Source organism: Oncorhynchus masou, unplaced genomic scaffold (genome assembly GCF_036934945.1).
Source record: "Oncorhynchus masou masou isolate Uvic2021 unplaced genomic scaffold, UVic_Omas_1.1 unplaced_scaffold_5867, whole genome shotgun sequence".
Taxonomy (NCBI): Eukaryota; Metazoa; Chordata; class Actinopteri; order Salmoniformes; family Salmonidae; genus Oncorhynchus; species Oncorhynchus masou.
The window spans coordinates 1-19,984 of NW_027012288.1; the positions used below are offsets into that span (position 1 = coordinate 1).

Here is a 19,984-nt window from a genome sequence, read left to right on the forward strand (position 1 = left end):
GAGAGGCGAGAGAGGATAGAGAGATGAGAGAGGGAGGAGAGAATGGAGGAGAGGAGAGAGAGGAGAGAGAGGAGGGAGAGGAAGGAGGGAAGGAGAGAGAGGAGAGAGAGGAGGGAGAGGAGGTAAAAGGAGAAGGAGGAGGGAGAGATGAGGGAGAGAGAGAGAGAGGAGAGAGAGAGAGAGAGAGAGAGAGAGAGAGAGAGAGGGAGGGAGAGGATAGAGATGAGAGAGGAGAGGAGGGGAGAGGATAGAGAGGAGAGAGGAGAGAGAGGAGAGAGAGAGGGAGAGAGAGGGAGAGGAGAGGAGGAGAGGGAGGGAGAGAGGAGAGAGGAGAGAGGATAGAGAGATGAGAGAGACGGAGAGAGGAGGAAAGAAATACATGATAACAAATTAACAGTAAATATGAGACTCACAAAGTTTCCAAAAGAATAAAGACATTTCAAATGTCATAATATGTAGATATACAGTGTTGTAGTGATGGACAAATAGTTAAAGTACAAGTCTCTCTCTCTCTCTCTCTCTCTCTCGCACCGTCTTTTAGTCTCTCTCTCTCTCTCTCTCTCACCCTCTCTCTCTCGCACCCTCTCTCTCTCGCACCCCCTCTCGCACCTCTCTCTCTCTCTCTCTCTCTCTCTGTACAGTAGATATATATTATAGATATTTATATTAATAGTTAAATAGTTAAATATTTAAATAGTTATAGTTAAAGTACAAGTTCTCCCCCCACTCTCTCTCTCTGTACAGTAGATTTAAATTAAAGGACAGCCGTGTGAGTGAAGCTCAGTGTGGATTAAATAAATTACTGATTTACTGATTTGAAATCCAAAATCTCACATTTTCTTTAGTAAAAACTAAAATATTTTTGTATAATTCTCTGTTTACAACATCCATTTATTTTATTAATGCTCACATTTGAAAATACAAACATTTGAATTGCTTCTATGTAAAACGCGCAAATCATTTTTGGTATTGCTAGGGCATTGTGGATGGCGTTTATGGTTAATGGTTGTAAGCATTTGCCTCTGAATCCAAAAGTTCAAAGTTCAAATCCAATGATAGAAAGTTGTTTTTGATAGTTTAGTGTCAACCTTTACCTTAACCACTCAGAGTTTATACCTAACCCTTAATAAATTGGAGTTAATTCCTGAACTTAACCCTAAACACTTGGAAATTTGAACTTTGGAACAACTATACTAAATATCCTGTTGCTGTGAGTATGGCTGCAGTCTGGTAGAGAACGACCAGACTGTTACTGAGGGATAGAGGAGAGGACAGGACACACACACACACACACACAAAGAGAGAGGGAGACACACACACACACACACAAAGAGAGAGGGAGACACACACACACAAAGAGAGAGGGAGACACACACACACAGAGAGAGAGGGAGACACACACACACAAAGAGAGAGGGAGACACACACACACAGAGAGAGAGGGAGACACACACACACACAGAGTTAGAGGCTTGAGAAGAGGACAGAACATGCTGTACTGTCTAGGAGTGTTTCCCCTTCTATGTCTCTCAACCCTACTGCTCCCCATGAGACGTGTGTGTGTGTGTCTCTCTCTCTGTGTGTGTGTGTGTCTGTGTGTGTGTGTGTGTGTGTGTGTGTGTGTGTGTGTGTGTGTGTGTGTGTGTGTGTGTGTGTGTGTGCAGCCCTCCAGAGGAACGTTAGAGGCTGGCGGGCCATCTTCTTAAAAAATGTGTGTCTTTCTGTGCTTGTGTGTGTGTGTGTGTCTTTCTGTGCGTGTGTGTGTGTGTCTTTCTGTGCTTGTGTGTGTGTGTGTCTTTCTATGTGTGTGTGTGTGTGTGTGTCTTTCTGTGCTTGTGTGTGTGTAGCCCAGTCCATTTTCCGTACGGCTGGATATGTGGAGCTGCCGTGACGATGGTAGTGAGAGAGAGAGGTTATTATCAATGACCTTTGAACTGGCCCCTGGGCCCATATTTGAAACTCTTAAAATGTCTGCCGCAACCCATGTTACATTGGTGCTGGGATCCAGAGGAACATGCTAAAAGCTTTAGCGACCTCTCTCGATCTCTCTAAACCCCCCACCCCCTCTCTCTCTATCTCTCTATCTCTCTTTCCCCCCACCCCCTCTCTCTCTATCTCTCGATCTCTCTAAACCCCCCACCCCTCTCTCGATCTCTCTCTTTCCCTCTCTACCCCCCGCTCTCTCTCTCTCTCTCTGTCTCTGTCTCTCTCTCTCTCTCTCGATCTCGCTTTCCCTCTCCCCCTGCTCTCTCTCTTGATCTCTCTGTCTATCTCTCTCTGTCTCTCTCTGTCTATCTCTCTCTTGATCTCTCTGTCTATCTCTCTCTCTCTCTCTGTCTATCTCTCTCTCGCTCTATCTCTCTCTCAATCTCTCTTCTCCCCCCTCTCTCTCTGTCTCTCTGTCTATATCTCTGTCCATCTCGTGTTTTCTCTCTCTGTCTCTCTCTAAATCCATCCTGCCCTCTGTCTCTGTCACAGACGCATGTCATATATTGGTGTACGATGGCTCAACATTGGATAGCTGCTGTTTTATGGACTATTTTGTGTGTTCTTGTTGAAGAACTGTAGTATGTATGTTTCTCTGAGCCGTGGCTCATCTTTACTCTACAGACAGCGATGCTTACAAAACTCTAGATCATCTTTACTCCACACAGCGATGCTTACAAAACTCTAGATCATCTTTACTCCACACAGCAATACTTACAAACTCTAGATCATCTTTACTCCACACAGCAATGCTTACAAAATTCTAGATCATCTTTACTCCACACAGCAATGCTTACAAAACTCTAGATCATCTTTACTCCACACAGCAATACTTACAAAACTCTAGATCATCTTTACTCCACACAGCAATGCTTACAAAACTCTAGATCATCTTTACTCCACACAGCAATGCTTACAAAATTCTAGATCATCTTTACTCCACACAGCAATGCTTACAAAACTCTAGATCATCTTTACTCCACACAGCAATGCTTACAAAACTCTAGATCATCTTTACTCCACACAGCAATGCTTACAAAACTCTAGATCATCTTTACTCCACACAGCAATGCTTACAAAACTCTAGATCATCTTTACTCCACACAGCAATGCTTACAAAACTCTAGATCATCTTTACTCCACACAGCAATGCTTACAAAACTCTAGATCATCTTTACTCCACACAGCAATGCTTACAAAACTCTAGATCATCTTTACTCCACACAGCGATGCTTACAAAACTCTAGATCATCTTTACTCCACACAGCAATGCTTACAAAACTCTAGATCATCTTTACTCACACACAGCGATGCTTACAAAACTCTAGATCATCTTTACTCCACACAGCGATGCTTACAAAACTCTAGATCATCTTTACTCCACACAGCAATGCTTACAAAACTCTAGATCATCTTTACACCACACACAGCGATGCTTACAAAATTCTCTCTCACTCTCAATTTGGCAAATCTGACCATAAGTCCAACCTCCTGATTCCTGCTTACAAGCAAAAACTCAAACAGGGAGTTCCAGTGACGCGCTCAAGAAGGAAGTGGTCCGATGAAGGGTTGCTAAGCTACAGGACTGCTTCGCTAGCACAGACTGGAATATGTTCCGGATTCATCCGATGACATTGAGGAGTTTACCACATCAGTCATCAAATGTATTAATACATTTAATAAGTGCATCGATGATGTCATCCCCACAGTGACCGTACATACATTTCCCATCCAGAAGCCATGGATTACAGGCAACATCCACAGTGAGCTACAGGCTTGAGCTGCCGCCTGCAAGGAGCTTGACACTAATCCAGACGCTTATAAGAAATCACTCTACAACCTCCGCTGAGCCGTCAAACAGAGAAAATGTCAATACAGGACTAATATCGAATCCTACTTCTACGCCGGCTTTGATGCTCATCGGATGTGGCAGGGCTTGCAAACTATCACGGATTGCAAAAGAGAAACCAAGCCGTGAGCTGCCCTGTTGCGAGAGCCTGCCAAATGCCTTCCATGCTCGTTTCAAGGCAAGCAACAACTGAACCATGCATGAGAACACCAGCTGTTCTGGATGACTGTGTGATCATGCTCTCTGTAGCCGATGTGAGTAAGATCTTTAAATAGGTTAACATTCACATTCCTCTCTCTGTGTCTCTGTTAGTGACACAGTCTGATTCTGGGTTAAGCTGCTATGTTGGTAAACTATACCTTGACCATATACAATCAAAGGATCAACAGTGAGTGAAGTGAATTGTAATTTTTAGTTTTGCTAACAGCAGGTGACACCAAGACATAGAAACAGGAAAAGGGTCTGTATACGGATTCTGTTTATCTTCTTTCTCTCTCTTCAACCCCTCCCCCTCTCCCCTCCCCCTCTCCTTCTCCATTTCTTTCCAACCCCCCTTTCCTCTCCCCTCCCCTCCCTCTCCCTCATCCTCTCCCCCTCTCCTCCATTTCTTTCCTACCCCCTCTCTCCTCCTCCAGACTGCTTCTCCTCTAAAGGGGAGGACAGGTTGTTCAGGAGGCTGTTCCGGAGGTACAACCAGTTTATCAGGCCGGTGGAGAACGTCTCAGACCCCGTCACCGTGGAGTTTGAGGTTTCCATGTCACAGCTCGTAAAAGTGGTAAGTCACACACACACACAGATGTACACACACAGGAACGCATACACACACAAAAAACACACAAACAAGCATGAATGCACACACCCGTACCTGAGCATACACACAGAAACACACCATGTACCGTGCACAGATACACAAACACACACCCACATTCCATTAGCTTTTTCTGATGAATGAGAGTAATGTGGTCAGAATCTAATCTCACTAAAAGTGCCCACCCAGCTGTGTGTGTGTGTGTGTGTGTGTGTGTGTGTGTGTGTGTGTGTGTGGTGTGGGTGTGTGTGTGTGTGTGTGTGTGTGTGTGTGTGTGTGTGTGTGTGTGTACGTGCACTCATCTGCTCTGTGAATAATGCCCCTGCTTTAGTCAGATTAGATTTCTCTCACGTAAAGAACAGAATAGAGGAAAAAATCCACTTTGGGAAGATAACAGAGGCATGGTTCAAAGTGAATGAACCAATCAGGTTATAAACCTATTGTCAGGGTAAAGCTTGGATTAAGACACATATGAAGGTGGGCGGTTTACTGCTATGACGATTAGGAATGAGTGACACATCAGCACTGTCAGCAGGTGATCTTAGGTGTGTGTGTGTGTGTGTGTGTGTGTGTGTGTGTGTGTGTGTGTGTGTGTGTGTGTGTGTGTGTGTGTGTGTGTGTGTGTGTGTGTGTGTGTGTGTGTGTGTGTGTGTGTGTGTGTGTGTGAGGTCAGATGAGCCAGTGTATTAATAAGGGTTGAGGGGAACAGGGTCATTGACTTCCACCTGAATACTACTATTGCAGCTGTCAGCCATTCAGGCCTGTTAGTCGGTTATTTACATTTTTTTAATTGAACCGTTATTTAACTAGGCAAGTCAGTTCAGAACAAATTGTTTGTTACACCGGCCAAACCTGGACTCCCATGGGACTCCATGACGGCCTACACCGGCCAAACCTGGACGACGCTGTATGGGACTCCCGATGACGGCCTACACCGGCCAAACATGGACGACGCTGTATGGGACTCCCGATGACGGCCTACACCGGCCAAACATGGACGACGCTGTATGGGACTCCCGATGACGGCCTACACCGGCCAAACCTGGACGACGCTGTATGGGACTCCCGATGACGGCCTACACCGGCCAAACATGGACGACGCTGTATAGGACTCCCGATGACGGCCTACACCGGCCAAACCTGACGCTGTATGGGACTCCCGATGACGGCCTACACCGGCCAAACATGGACGACGCTGTATGGGACTCCCAATGACGGCCTACACCGGCCAAACATGGACGACGCTGTATGGGACTCCCAATGAGACCGGCCAAACCTGGACGACGCTGTATGGGACTCCCGACGCTACACCGGCCAAACATGGACGACGCTGCATGGGACTCCCTATGACGGCCTACACCGGCCAAACCTGGACGACGCTGTATGGGATTCCCGATGACGGCCTACACCGGCCAAACATGGACAATGGGACTCCCGATGGCCTACACTGGCCAAACATGGACTGCTGTATGGGACTCCCAATGACGGCCTACACCATGGGACTCCCATGACGCTACACCGGCCAAACATATGGGACTCCCCATGACGGCCTACACCGGCCAAACATGACGGACTCCCTACACACGGCCAAACATGGACGACGCTGTATGGGACTCCCAATCACGGCCGGTTGTGATACAGCCTGGCAGTCATTCTGTCATGTCAGTCAAACCAAGCCTTAAGAATGGGAAGGAAAGGATTAGAGATAAGGGCTCAAATCCATTCTAATTCTACTCCAAGTTACAATTCTAATTCTACCCCAGTTACAATTCCAATTCTACTCCAGTTACAATTCTAATTCTACCCCAGTTACAATTCTAATTCTACCCCAGTTGCAATTCCAATTCTACTCCAGTTACAATTCTAATTCTACTCCAGTTACAATTCCAATTCTACTCCAGTTACAATTCTAATTCTTCTCCAGTTACAATTCTAATTCTTCTCCAGTTACAATTCTAATTCTACCCCAGTTACAATTCTAATTCTACCCCAGTTACAATTCCAATTCTACTCCAGTTACAATTCTACCCCAGTTACAATTTTAATTCTACCCCAGTTACAATTCCAATTCTACTCCAGTTACAATTCTAATTCTTCTCCAGTTACAATTCTAATTCTACCCCAGTTACAATTCTAATTCTACCCCAGTTACAATTCTAATTCTACCCCAGTTACAATTCTAATTCTACCCCAGTTACAATTCCAATTCTACTCCAGTTACAATTCTAATTTCACCCCAGTTACAATTAAAATCTAATCAAATCAAATGTATTTATATAGCCCTTCGTACATCAGCTGATATCTCAAAGTGCGGTGGCTAGGACAACTCCCTAGAAAGGCCAAAACCTAGGAAGAAACCTAGAGACGAACCAAGCTATGTGGGGTGGCCAGTCCTCTTCTGGCTGTGCCGGGTGGAGATTATAACAGAACATGGCCAAGATGTTCAAATGTTCATAAATGACCAGTATGGTCAGATAATAATAATGACAGACAACAGTTGAAACTGGAGCAGCAGCACGGCCAGGTGGACTGGGGACAGCAAGGAGTCATCATGCCAGGTAGTCCCGAGGCATGGTCCTAGGGCTCAGGTCCTCCGAGAGAGAGAAAGAAAGAGAGAATTAGAGAGAGCACACTTAAATTCACACAGGACACCGGATAGGACAGGAGAAGTACTCCAGATATAACAAACTGACCCTAGCCCCCGACACAAACTACTGCAGCATAAATACTGGAGGCTGAGACAGGAGGGGTCAGGAGACACTGCGGCCCCATCCGATGATACCCCCGGACAAGGCCAATCAGGAAGGAGATAACCCCACCCACTTTGCCAAAGCACAGCCCCCACACCACTAGAGGGATATCTTCAACCACCAACTTACCATCCTGAGACAAAGCCGAGTATAGACCACAAAGATCTCCACCACGGCACAACCCAGTTACATTTCTAATTCTACCCCAGTTACAATTCTAAATCTACGCCAGTTACATTTCAAATTCTACTCCAGTTACAATTCTAATTCTACCCCAGTTACAATTCTAATTTTACCCCAGTTACAATTCTAATTCTACTCCAGTTACAATTCTAATTCTACCCCAGTTACAATTCTAATTCTACCCCAGTTAGAATTCTAATTCTACCCCAGTTAGAATTCTAATTCCACCCCAGTTGCAATTCTAATTCTACCCCAGTTACAATTCTAATTCTACCCCAGTTACAATTCTAATTCTATCCCAGTTACTATTCTAATTTTACCCCAGTTACAATTCTAATTCCACCCCAGTTGCAATTCTAATTCTACCCCAGTTGCAATTCTAATTCTACCCCAGTTACAATTCTAATTCTACCCCAGTTACAATTCTAATTCTACCCCAGTTACAATTCTAATTCTACCCCAGTTACAATTCGACGTCTACCCCAGTTACATTTGACGTCTACCCCAGTTACAATTCTAATTCTACCCCAGTTACAATTCTAATTCTACCCCAGTTACAATTCTAATTCTACCCCAGTTATAATTCTAATTATACCCCAGTTACATTTGACTTCCACTCCAGTTACAATTCTAATTTTACCCATATATAGGGGATAGGTAGTTATGAAGTGCTCTCTGTAGGGAATAGGTAGTTAAGTAGTTCACTATATAGGGAATAGGTAGTTATGAAGTGCTCTCTGTAGGGAATAGGTAGTTAAGTAGTTCACTATATAGGGAATAGGTAGTTAAGTAGTTCACTATATAGGGAATAGGTAGTTATGAAGTGCTCTCTGTAGGGAATAGGTAGTTAAGTAGTTCACTATATAGCGAATAGGTAGTCAAGTAGTGCACTATATAGGGAATAGGTAGTTAAGTAGTGCACTATATAGGGAATAGGCAGTTAAGTAGTGCACTATATAGGGAATAGGCAGTTAAGTAGTTCACTATATAGGGAATAGGCAGTTAAGTAGTGCACTATATAGGGAATAGGTAGTTAAGTAGTGCACTATATAGGGAATAGGTAGTTAAGTAGTTCACTATATAGGGAATAGGCAGTTAAGTAGTTCACTATATAGGGAATAGCTAGTTAAGTAGTTCACTATATAGGGAATAGGTATTTATGAAGTGCTGTATGTAGGGAGTAGGGACGCAGCTGAGATTTTCAGTTGTTAGAGGTGACATTTAATAAGATTACTCTACTGTTTTGACTGGTTATCTGACTGCGGTGGCTGTGTATGGCACAAATGGGAATAATACACACACAGTCATTGCACAAACACACACACACACGCAGACACACACACACACACACACACACTGCCATAGGCTGACCTATGATCTGTTTCTTGTCTGTAGGATGAAGTGAATCAGATCATGGAGACAAATCTGTGGCTGAGACACGTAAGTACGCACGCACGCACGCACGCACGCACGCACGCACACACACACACACACACACACACACACACACACAATGATCTTATTGATGACTAATATGTTCCCTCAGAGGTCTACTAGGGGATGGGGTGAGGCAGGGATGGGGTGAGGCAGGGAGGGGAGGGAGGGAGCCGTCTGATTTTGTTCATGTCAAACATCAATATGAATATAGGACCCTTGCTTCCACTGTGTGTGTACGTGCCTGCGTTCATGCGTGTGTGTGTGTGTGTGTGCCTTTGAGATTGTGTGTCCCTCTGTGTGGAGACATTCATCCAGTCCTTAATCAATATGCTTCACTGTGGCCATGCTACACTGAACAGAGCCTCTGGAGGATCTATGGCCCGCTGTCATGAACTACTGACCTCTAGAGAGCCAGGTGACTTCTCTGGAACTACTGACCTCTAGAGAGCTAGGTGACTTCTCTGGAACTACTGACCTCTAGAGAGCTTGGTGACTTCTCTGGAACTACTGACCTCTAGAGAGCTAGGTGACTTCTCTGGAACTACTGACCTCTAGAGAGCTAGGTGACTTCTCTGGAACTACTGACCTCTAGAGAGCTTGGTGACTTCTCTGGAACTACTGACCTCTAGAGAGCTAGGTGACTTCTCTGGAACTACTGACCTCTAGAGAGCCAGGTGACTTCTCTGGAACTACATGAACTACTGACCTCTAGAGAGCTATGTGACTTCTCTGGAACTACTGACCTCTAGAGAGCCAGGTGACTTCTCTGGAACTACATGAACTACTGACCTCTAGAGAGCTAGGTGACTTCTCTGGAACTACCGACCTCTAGAGAGCCAGGTGACTTCTCTGGAACTACATGAACTACTGACCTCTAGAGAGCTTGGTGACTTCTCTGTAACTACTGACCTCTAGAGAGCTAGGTGACTTCTCTGGAACTACTGACCTCTAGAGAGCTTGGTGACTTCTCTGGAACTACTGACCTCTAGAGAGCTAGGTGACTTCTCTGGAACTACTGACCTCTAGAGAGCCAGGTGACTTCTCTGGAACTACATGAACTACTGACCTCTAGAGAGCTATGTGACTTCTCTGGAACTACTGACCTCTAGAGAGCCAGGTGACTTCTCTGGAACTACATGAACTACTGACCTCTAGAGAGCTAGGTGACTTCTCTGGAACTACCGACCTCTAGAGAGCCAGGTGACTTCTCTGGAACTACATGAACTACTGACCTCTAGAGAGCTTGGTGACTTCTCTGGAAAATACTGACCTCTAGAGAGCTAGGTGACTTCTCTGGAACTACTGACCTCAAGATAGCCAGGTGACTTCTCTGGAACTACTGACCTCTAGAGAGCCAGGTGACTTCTCTGGAACTACATGACCTACTGACCTCTAGAGAGCTAGGTGACTTCTCTGGAACTACTGACCTCTAGATAGCTAGGTGACTTCTCTGGAACTACTGACCTCTAGAGAGCTAGGTGACTTCTCTAGAACTACTGACCTCTAGAGAGCTAGGTGACTTCTCTGGAACTACATGAACTACTGACCTCTAGAGAGCTAGGTGACTTCTCTGGAACTACATGACCTACTGATCTCTAGAGAGCTAGGTGACTTCTCTGGAACTACCGACCTCTAGAGAGCTTGGTGACTTCTCTGGAACTACATGAACTACTGACCTCTAGAGAGCTTGGTGACTTCTCTGGAACTACTGACCTCTAGAGAGCCAGGTGACTTCTCTGGAACTACATGAACTACTGACCTCTAGAGAGCTAGGTGACTTCTCTGGAACTACTGACCTCTAGAGAGCTAGGTGACTTCTCTGGAACTACTGACCTCTAGAGAGCTAGGTGACTTCTCTGGAACTACTGACCTCTAGAGAGCCAGGTGACTTCTCTGGAACTACATGAACTACTGACCTCTAGAGAGCTAGGTGACTTCTCTGGAACTACTGACCTCTAGAGAGCCAGGTGACTTCTCTGGAACTACTGAACTCTAGAAAGCTAGGTGACTTCTCTGGAACTACATGACCTACTAACCTCAAGATAGCCAGGTGACTTCTCTGGAACTACTGACCTCTAGAGAGCTAGGTGACTTCTCTGGAACTACTGAACTCTAGAGAGCTAGGTGACTTCTCTGGAACTACTGACCTCTAGAGAGCTAGGTGACTTCTCTGGAACTACATGAACTTACTGACCTCTAGAGAGCTAGGTGACTTCTCTGGAACTACTGACCTCTAGAGAGCTAGGTGACTTCTCTGGAACTACTGACCTCTAGAGAGCTAGGTGACTTCTCTGGAACTACATGAACTTACTGACCTCTAGTAAGCTAGGTGACTTCTCTGGAACTACTGATCTCTAGAGAGCCAGGTGACTTTTCTGGAACTACTGACCTCTAGAGAGCTAGGTGACTTCTCTGGAACTACTGACCTCTAGAGAGATAGGTGACTTCTCTGGAACTACTGACCTCTAGAGAGCCAGGTGACTTCTCTGGAACTACATGACCTACTGACCTCTAGAGAGCTAGGTGACTTCTCTGGAACTACCGACCTCTAGAGAGCTTGATGACTTCTCTGGAACTACATGAACTACTGACCTCTAGAGAGCTTGGTGACTTCTCTGGAACTACTGACCTCTAGAGAGCCAGGTGACTTCTCTGGAACTACATGAACTACTGACCTCTAGAGAGCTAGGTGACTTCTCTGGAACTACATGAACTTACTGACCTCTAGAGAGCTAGGTGACTTCTCTGGAACTACTGACCTCTAGAGAGCCAGGTGACTTTTCTGGAACTACTGACCTCTAGAGAGCTAGGTGACTTCTCTGGAACTACTGACCTCTAGAGAGCTAGGTGACTTCTCTGGAACTACTGACCTCAAAATAGCCAGGTGACTTCTCTGGAACTACTGACCTCTAGAGAGCCAGGTGACTTCTCTGGAACTACATGAACTTACTGACCTCTAGACAGCTAGGTGACTTCTCTGGAACTACTGACCTCTAGAGAGCCAGGTGACTTTTCTGGAACTACTGACCTCTAGAGAGCTAGGTGACTTCTCTGGAACTACTGACCTCTAGAGAGCTAGGTGACTTCTCTGGAATTACATGAACTTACTGACCTCTAGAGAGCTTGGTGACTTCTCTGGAACTACATGAACTACTGACCTCTAGATAGCCAGGTGACTTCTCTGGAACTACTGACCTCTAGAGAGCTTCTCTCCCTTCTCTAGCTCTTTCCATCTGTCTCTGGGTGAAATACCCATCCTAACCTTGAGTATACCGGTACTGGCCGAAACACTATAATATCAATCTCTCTCTCTCTCACTCTCTCACTCTCTCTCTCTCTCTCACTCTCTCACTCTCTCACACTCTCACACTCTCACACTCTCTCACTCTCTCACTCTCTCTGATCAGTCAAGCATGCATGTTAGAGTTAACATGTTAAAGCTCTTACAGAGAGTACCATACACTCCCAGTACTTCAGTACACACATGTCAACACTTTAAACAGTGTATACCTGTCCAAAATGACACATTTTTGTTTTCCATTCGGGCATCATTTCAATATTTAACTCTCTGTCAGACATACACTGAGGGTACAAAACATTAGGAACACCTGCTCTTTTCATGACAAACTGACCAGGTGAATCCAGGTGATCAGCGATGATCCCTTATTGATGTCACTTGTTAAATCCACTTCAATCAGTGTAGATGAAGGGGAGGAGACAGGTTAAAGAAGGACTTTTAAGCCTTGAGACAATTGAAATATGGATTGTGTGTTTCATTCAGAGGGTGAATGGGCAAGACTACAGATTTAAGTGTGTGAATGGGGTATGGTAGTAGGTGTCAGGTGCACCAGTTTGAGTGTGTCAAGAACTGCAACTCTGCTGGGTTTTTCACACTCAACAATTTCCTGTGTTTATCAAGAATGGTCCACCACCCAAAGGACATCCAGCCAACTTGACACAACTGTGGGAAGCATTGGAGTCAACATGGGCCAGTATCCCTGTAGAACGCTGTCAACATTTTGTAGAGTCCATGTCCTGACAAATTGAGGCTTTTCTGAGGAGAACTCATTATTTGGAAGGTGTTTTTAATACTTTGTACACAATTATTTACTCAGGACTCATTTGAAATAAATATGTCATGTAGAAATGTGAAATGACTTCTGTCTCTTTCATGATAATATTATGAGTTGAAAGAGAAAACTAACATAGTGCCTAACGACTAAAGATTTTAAGAAACATTGATTCACACGTCATTTGTGGCTTATCTTTGCAATAGCAGCTGCGACTTTAGTAATTGAAGCTTAGAAGCTTGTTTAGTATTCAAAGATCCATCATATTAACACAATCCCTTTTCAGATCGTGACGTGACTAACAAACCTCAGCGCTCTCATAGGAACCAAATGGGAAAGCTAGCCTAGCATGAAGCTACATGTCTGACAAATGTTAGCACTCTCATAGGAACCAAATGGGAAAGCTAGCCTAGCATGAAGCTACATGGCTGACAAACTTTAGCGCTCTCATAGGTAACAAATGGGAGCATAAACGTAGCTAGAAACAGGAAATTAAATATGCCCCCCATTATTACAGCTGCTTACTTCAAAATGTTAATAAGATAATCAATTGTGTGTGTGTTTGCTTGTGTGTGTGTTTGCTTGTGTGTGGGTGTGTGTGTGTGTGTGTTTGCTTGTGTGTGTGTGTGTGTGTGTGTGTTACCAGGCAAGCTGCTTTGAAGAACATTTTTTACCGTAAGACCTGTAGTTATTTGATTGAAGAGCCAATCAAAGGCATTCATGGTGATTGAATAATATTCAGTAGGCTACACTTTATTTAAACTTCTTAAAAGTCTAAGCCCAATCTAAGCTAACACATGGAATTGTTTTAAGACGGTGATACTACGAATCATTTCAGTCTCTAATATCTATATCAGAAGGATATCTCTAATATCTATAACAGAAGGAAATCTCTAATATCTATATCAGAACGATATCTCTAATATCTATATCAGAACGATATCTCTGTCATTATCAGAAGGATATCTCTATCTATATAAGAAGGAAATCTCTAATATCTATATCAGAAGGATATCTCTAATGTCTATATCAGGACGATATCTAATATCTATATCAGAACGATATCTCTAATGTCATTATCAGAAGGATATCTGTAATGTCTATATCAGAAGGATATCTCTAATATTTATCAGACGATATCTCTAATGTCTATATCAGGACGATATCTCTGTCTATATCAGGACAATATCTCTAATATCTTTAACAGAAGGATATCTCCTAATATCTATATCAGAACAATATATCTAATGTCTATATCAGCACGATATCTCTATCTATGAAGGTCTATATCAGCTATACGATATCTCTAATGTCTATATCAGGACGATATCTCTAATATCTATATCAGAAGGATATCTCTAATGTCTATATCAGAACTGACATATATCTTTTTTAATATTATTTCTAATGTCATCAATATCAGAACGATTAATCTCTAATATCTATCAGGACAATGTGTGTGCATATTTGCATATTTGTGCGTGTGTATCTTGCTATCTTCCTTTCTTCTTAAGATGACTCCCTAACACACACACATACACTCATTCATGCTGTGTTTGTGTTTCAGATCTGGAACGACTACAAACTGAGCTGGGCCCCAGTAGAGTTTGATGGGATTGAGTTCATCAGAGTTCCATCCAACAAGATCTGGAGACCTGACATAGTGCTTTATAACAAGTGAGTCAGACATAGTGCTCTATAACAACCTGACATAGTGCTCTATAACAACCTGACATAGTGGTCTATAACAACCTGACATTGTACTCTATAACAACATGACATAGTGTTCTATAACAAAACCTGACATAGTACTCTATAACAACCTGACATAGTACTCTATAACAACATGACATTGTACTCTATAACAACCTGACATAGTACTCTATAACAACCTGACATTGTACTCTATAACAACCTAACATAGTACTCTATAACAACAGGACATAGTGCTCTATAACAACCTGGCATAGTGCTGTATAACAACCTGGCATGAGTGCTGTATAACAACCTGGCATAGTGCTGTATAACAACCTGGCATAGTGCTGTATAACAACCTGACATAGTGCTCTATACAGCCTGACATAGTGCTCTATAACAACCTGACATAGTGCTCTATAATAACCCTGACATAATACTCTATAACAACCTGGCATAGTGCTGTATAACAGCCTGACATAGTACTCTATAACAACATTTCATAGTGCTCTAGAACAATCTGGCATAGTGTTCTCTAACAACCTGGCATAGTGCTGTATAACAACCTGACATTGTACTCTATAACAACCTGACATAGTGCTCTATAACAACATGAGATAGTGCTCTCTAACAACCTGACATAGTGCTCTCTAACAACCTGACATAGTGCTCTCTAACAACATGACATAGTGCTCTATAACAACATGACATAGTGCTGTAACAAGTGAGTCGTGACTTAGTGTTTTATAACAAGTGATTTTGCCATGTCACTTAGCAGATATTTTTTCTGTGAGAGCAGTCATTTTTTAGTATGTGTATGAGATCAATGTGGATATTGAACTGACAAACTTGGTGTTGCTCTTATCAACTGAGACACACAGGACCAAGTACTAAAGTAGGTGCTGAACTGAACTGTTTGTGAAGAGAGATTTTAAAGACATTTATACAAACTATTTCCATTTTCTATGGGTTTAATTTTCGATTAATTTCATATCCTTATTATTTTTATTTGCTTTTATTCCAATATACAATGCAAAATATTAACATTAAAATGCCCTTATCACAAAGGAAAGCTCTTCTCATAGTGTAACAACAATATCCTCCTCACTTCCATTGTTTCTTTCTTTCTGATCTCTCACCTTCCCCAGTCTCTATGGGGTGCCACAGGGTTCAATTCTCAGGCCGACTCTTTTCTCTGTATATATCAATGATGTTGCTCTTGCTGCGGACGATTCCCTGATCCACCTCTACGCAGATGACACCATTCTGTATACCTCTGGCCCTTCCTTGGACACTGTACTATCTAACCTCCAAACAAGCTTCAATGCCATACAACACTCCTTCCGTGGCCTCCAATTGCTCTTAAACGCTAGTAAAACTAAATGCATGCTCTTCAACCGTTCGCTGCCTGCACCCGCACGCCCGACTAGCATCACCACCCTGGATGGTTCCGACCTAGAATATGTGGACATCTATAAGTATCTAGGTGTCTGGCTAGACTGTAAACTCTCCTTCCAGACTCATATCAAACATCTAAAATCAAATCTAGACTCGGCTTTCTATTTCGCAACAAAGCCTCCTTCACTCACGCCACCAAACTTACCCTAGTAAAACTGACTATCCTAACGATCCTCGACTTCGGCGATGTCATCTACAAAATAGCTTCCAATACTCTACTCAGCAAACTGGATGCAGTTTATCACAGTGCCATCCATTTTGTTACTAAAGCACCTTATACCACCCACCACTGCAACCTGTATGCTCTAGTCGGCTGGCCCTCGCTACATATTTGTCACCAGACCCACTGGCTCCAGGTCATCAACAAGTCCATGCTAGGTAAAGCTCCGCCTTATCTCAGTTCACTGGTCACGATGGCAACACCCACCCGTAGCACGCGCTCCAGCAGATGTATCTCACTGATCCTCCTAAAGCCAACACCTCATTTGGCCGCCTTTCCTTCCAGTTCTCTGCTGCCTGTGACTGGAGCGAATTGCAAAAATCGCTGAAGTTGGAGACTTTTATCTCCTCACCTACTTTAAACATCTGCTATCTGAGCAGCTAACCGATCACTGCAGCTAGCCCATTGTAAATAGCCCACCCAATTTACCTACCTCATCCCCATACTGTTTTTCTTTATTTACTTTTCTGCTCTTTTGCACACCAGTATCTCTCCCTGTACATGACCATCTGATCATTTATCACTCCAGTGTTAATCTGCTAAATTGTAATTATTCGCCTACCTCCTCATGCCTTTTTGCACACAATGTATATAGACTCTTTCTTTTTTTTCTCTACTGTGTTATTGACTTATTATTTAGTTATTTAGTTATTGACATGTTTACTCCATGTGTAACTCTGTGTTGTTGTCTGTTCACACTGCTATGCTTTATCTTGGCCAGGTCGCAGTTGTAAATGAGAACTTGTTCTCAACTAGCCTACCCAGTTAAATAAAGGTGACATAAAATAAATCTCCCTCTTCCTCTCTCTCCAACACAACTCTTTCCTCTCTCTCCACTTCAGTGCTGTAGGAGACTTCCTGGTTGAAGATAAGACCAAAGCTCTGTTGAAGTTTGACAGTACAGTCACCTGGTTCCCACCATCTTTAAGTCCTCCTGCCCCATGGACATCACCTACTTCCCCTTTGACTACCAGAACTGCTCCATGAAGTTTGGCTCCTGGACCTACGACAAGGCCAAGATCGACCTGGTGCTCATTGGGTCAAAGGTTAGAAAAATATTTGCACATCCATTTTCTGATACACCATTTTGTGGTATAGAGCTATAAAATAATTATGGGTAGTGTTGAAATCTTTGTTGGTTTTTTTACCCCTTTTTCTCCCCAATGTTGTGGTATCCTATTGGTAGTTACAGTCTTGTCCAGTGTTCAATACTTGACTATTGTAAGTCCTTTAATCTAAATCTCAGTCACTGAATCCATTCTTTAGAATTGTGTAATCCAACCAAGATGAATGCATGTTTATGAAATAACTACTCAGAATCAAGCTCTCAATTAACCCGATGTCACCTACCTCAGGTCAACCTCAAAGACTTCTGGGAGAGCGGCGAGTGGGAGATCATCGATGCTCCGGGCTACAAGCACGACATCAAGTACAACTGTTGCGAGGAGATCTACCCAGACATCACCTACTCCTTCTACATCAGACGCCTGCCTCTCTTCTACACCATCAACCTCATCATCCCCTGTCTCCTCATCTCTTTTTTAACAGTCCTGGTCTTCTACCTGCCCTCCGACTGTGGAGAGAAGGTACGGTGCCTGCAGGAAGTGTCCACACCCCTTGGACTTTACCACATCTTGTTGTGTTGACTGTGTTGACCATCTTTGTGGTCATGTCTGTTGTCATGTTGTTGTGTTACAATCTATTTTCCATTATCTCCAGCAACAAACCAGCATCTACACTATATAGTATGTGAAAACTGACATTTTATATTTTATACAATCTGCAGTCAAAGAAATTAAACAAATCACAAATTATGAATTGCTACAAATTATAAAATGAAGATCTTGTTGAAATTGTCCTTAAAAAATTACACATTTTCTACTTATTTGAAATGTTTTTTTCATTTTTTATTAATCATTAACATTTGTTCGAATTCAAATTCTCTTTTGACTTTGACAATAAAAAATAACTTCCTGTCAAAGTCAGTGACAAGGAGATCTCAATGAAATGCGTTTGAATTCCAGGTTGAGACACAACAAAATGTGGAAAAAGTCCAAGGGGATGAATACTTCCTATAGGCACCGTAATAATGCTAAAGCATGTTGCTATAGTAATGAAGTAGGGTCCGCCCTCAAATCCACCAACACAGGGTCATGTGTCGGAGAAACTGAGTGTGCAGACCCTACTTCACATAACTACTGTAAGTTGCTATCGATAAAAGTGTCTGCTACATATGTTACATTATTATATAGAACTACTCGTTTTATTATATTATATTCAATCAATAAGGCATGAGGGGGTGTGGTATATGGCCAATATACCACGGCTAAGGCCGTGCTATATTAGCCATATTGTGTGTGTAGTGTACATGTACATGCAATGGGAATGAAATAATAATTCCTTCCTCCTAGGTCAATAAACAACACATGCTGGACCTTTTACAGCGTTCATCTTTCTCTCCCTCTCTCTCTCTCTCTCTCTCTCTCTCTCTCTCTCCCTCCTCTCTCTCTCCCTCTCTCTCCTCTCTCTCCTCTCTCTCCCTCCTCTCTCTCTCCCTCCCTCTCTCTCTCTCCCTCCTCTCTCTCTCTCTCTCTCTCTCTCTCTCTCTCTCTCTCTTTCTCTCTTTCTCTCTTTCTCTCTCTTTCTCTCTCTTTCTCTCTCTTTCTCTCTCTCTCTCTCTCTCTCTCTCTCTCCCTCACCCAACAGGTGACCCTCTGTATCTCTGTCCTCCTCTCCCTCACTGTGTTCCTTCTGGTGATCACTGAGACCATCCCGTCCACCTCCCTGGTCATCCCCCTCATCGGGAGTACCTCCTCTTCACTATGATCTTCGTCACCCTCTCCATCGTCATCACCGTGTTCGTCTTGAACGTCCACTATCGTACACCAATGACCCACACCATGCCGGGCTGGGTCAGGTCCGTCTTCCTCAGGTAAGAGAGAGAATTAGCTCAACTCGTATCTCAACTGTTAGCTCAACTGTTAGCTCAACTCTTAGACCAACTCTCAGCCCAACTCTCAGCCCAACTCTCAGCCCAACTCTCAGCCCAACTCTCAGCCTAACTCTTAGCACAACTCTCAGCCCAACTCTCAGCCCAACTCTCAGCCCAACTCTTAGCCCAACTCTTAGCACAACTCTCAGCCCAACTCTCAGCCCAACTCTTAGCCCAACTCTCAGCCCAACTCTCCAGCCCAACTCAGCCCAACTTAGCCCACAGACCTCTTAGCCCAACTCTCTTAGCACAACTCTCAGCCCAACTCTCAGCCCAACTCTCAGCCCAACTCTCAGCCCAACTCTCAGCCCAACTCTTAGCCCAACTCTCAGCCAACTCTTAGCCCAACTCTCAGCCCAAGTCTTCAGCCCAACTCTTGGCACCCAACTCTAACTCAGACCAACTCTCTGAACAACTCTCGGACCAACTCTTGGCCCAACTCTCAGACCCGGCTCTCAGACCAACTCTTAGCCCAACTCTCAGACCAAGTCTTAGCCCAACTCTCAGACCAAGTCTTAGCCCAACTCTCAGACCAA

The 19,984-nt window shown here is 43.7% G+C and overlaps 1 pseudogene; it reads left to right on the forward strand.

The window, feature by feature from the left end:
• Window positions 1-4,470: 4,470 nt before the first annotated feature.
• On the forward strand, window positions 4,471-19,919 carry LOC135536272 (neuronal acetylcholine receptor subunit alpha-3-like; annotated as a pseudogene).
• Window positions 19,920-19,984: the final 65 nt, after the last annotated feature.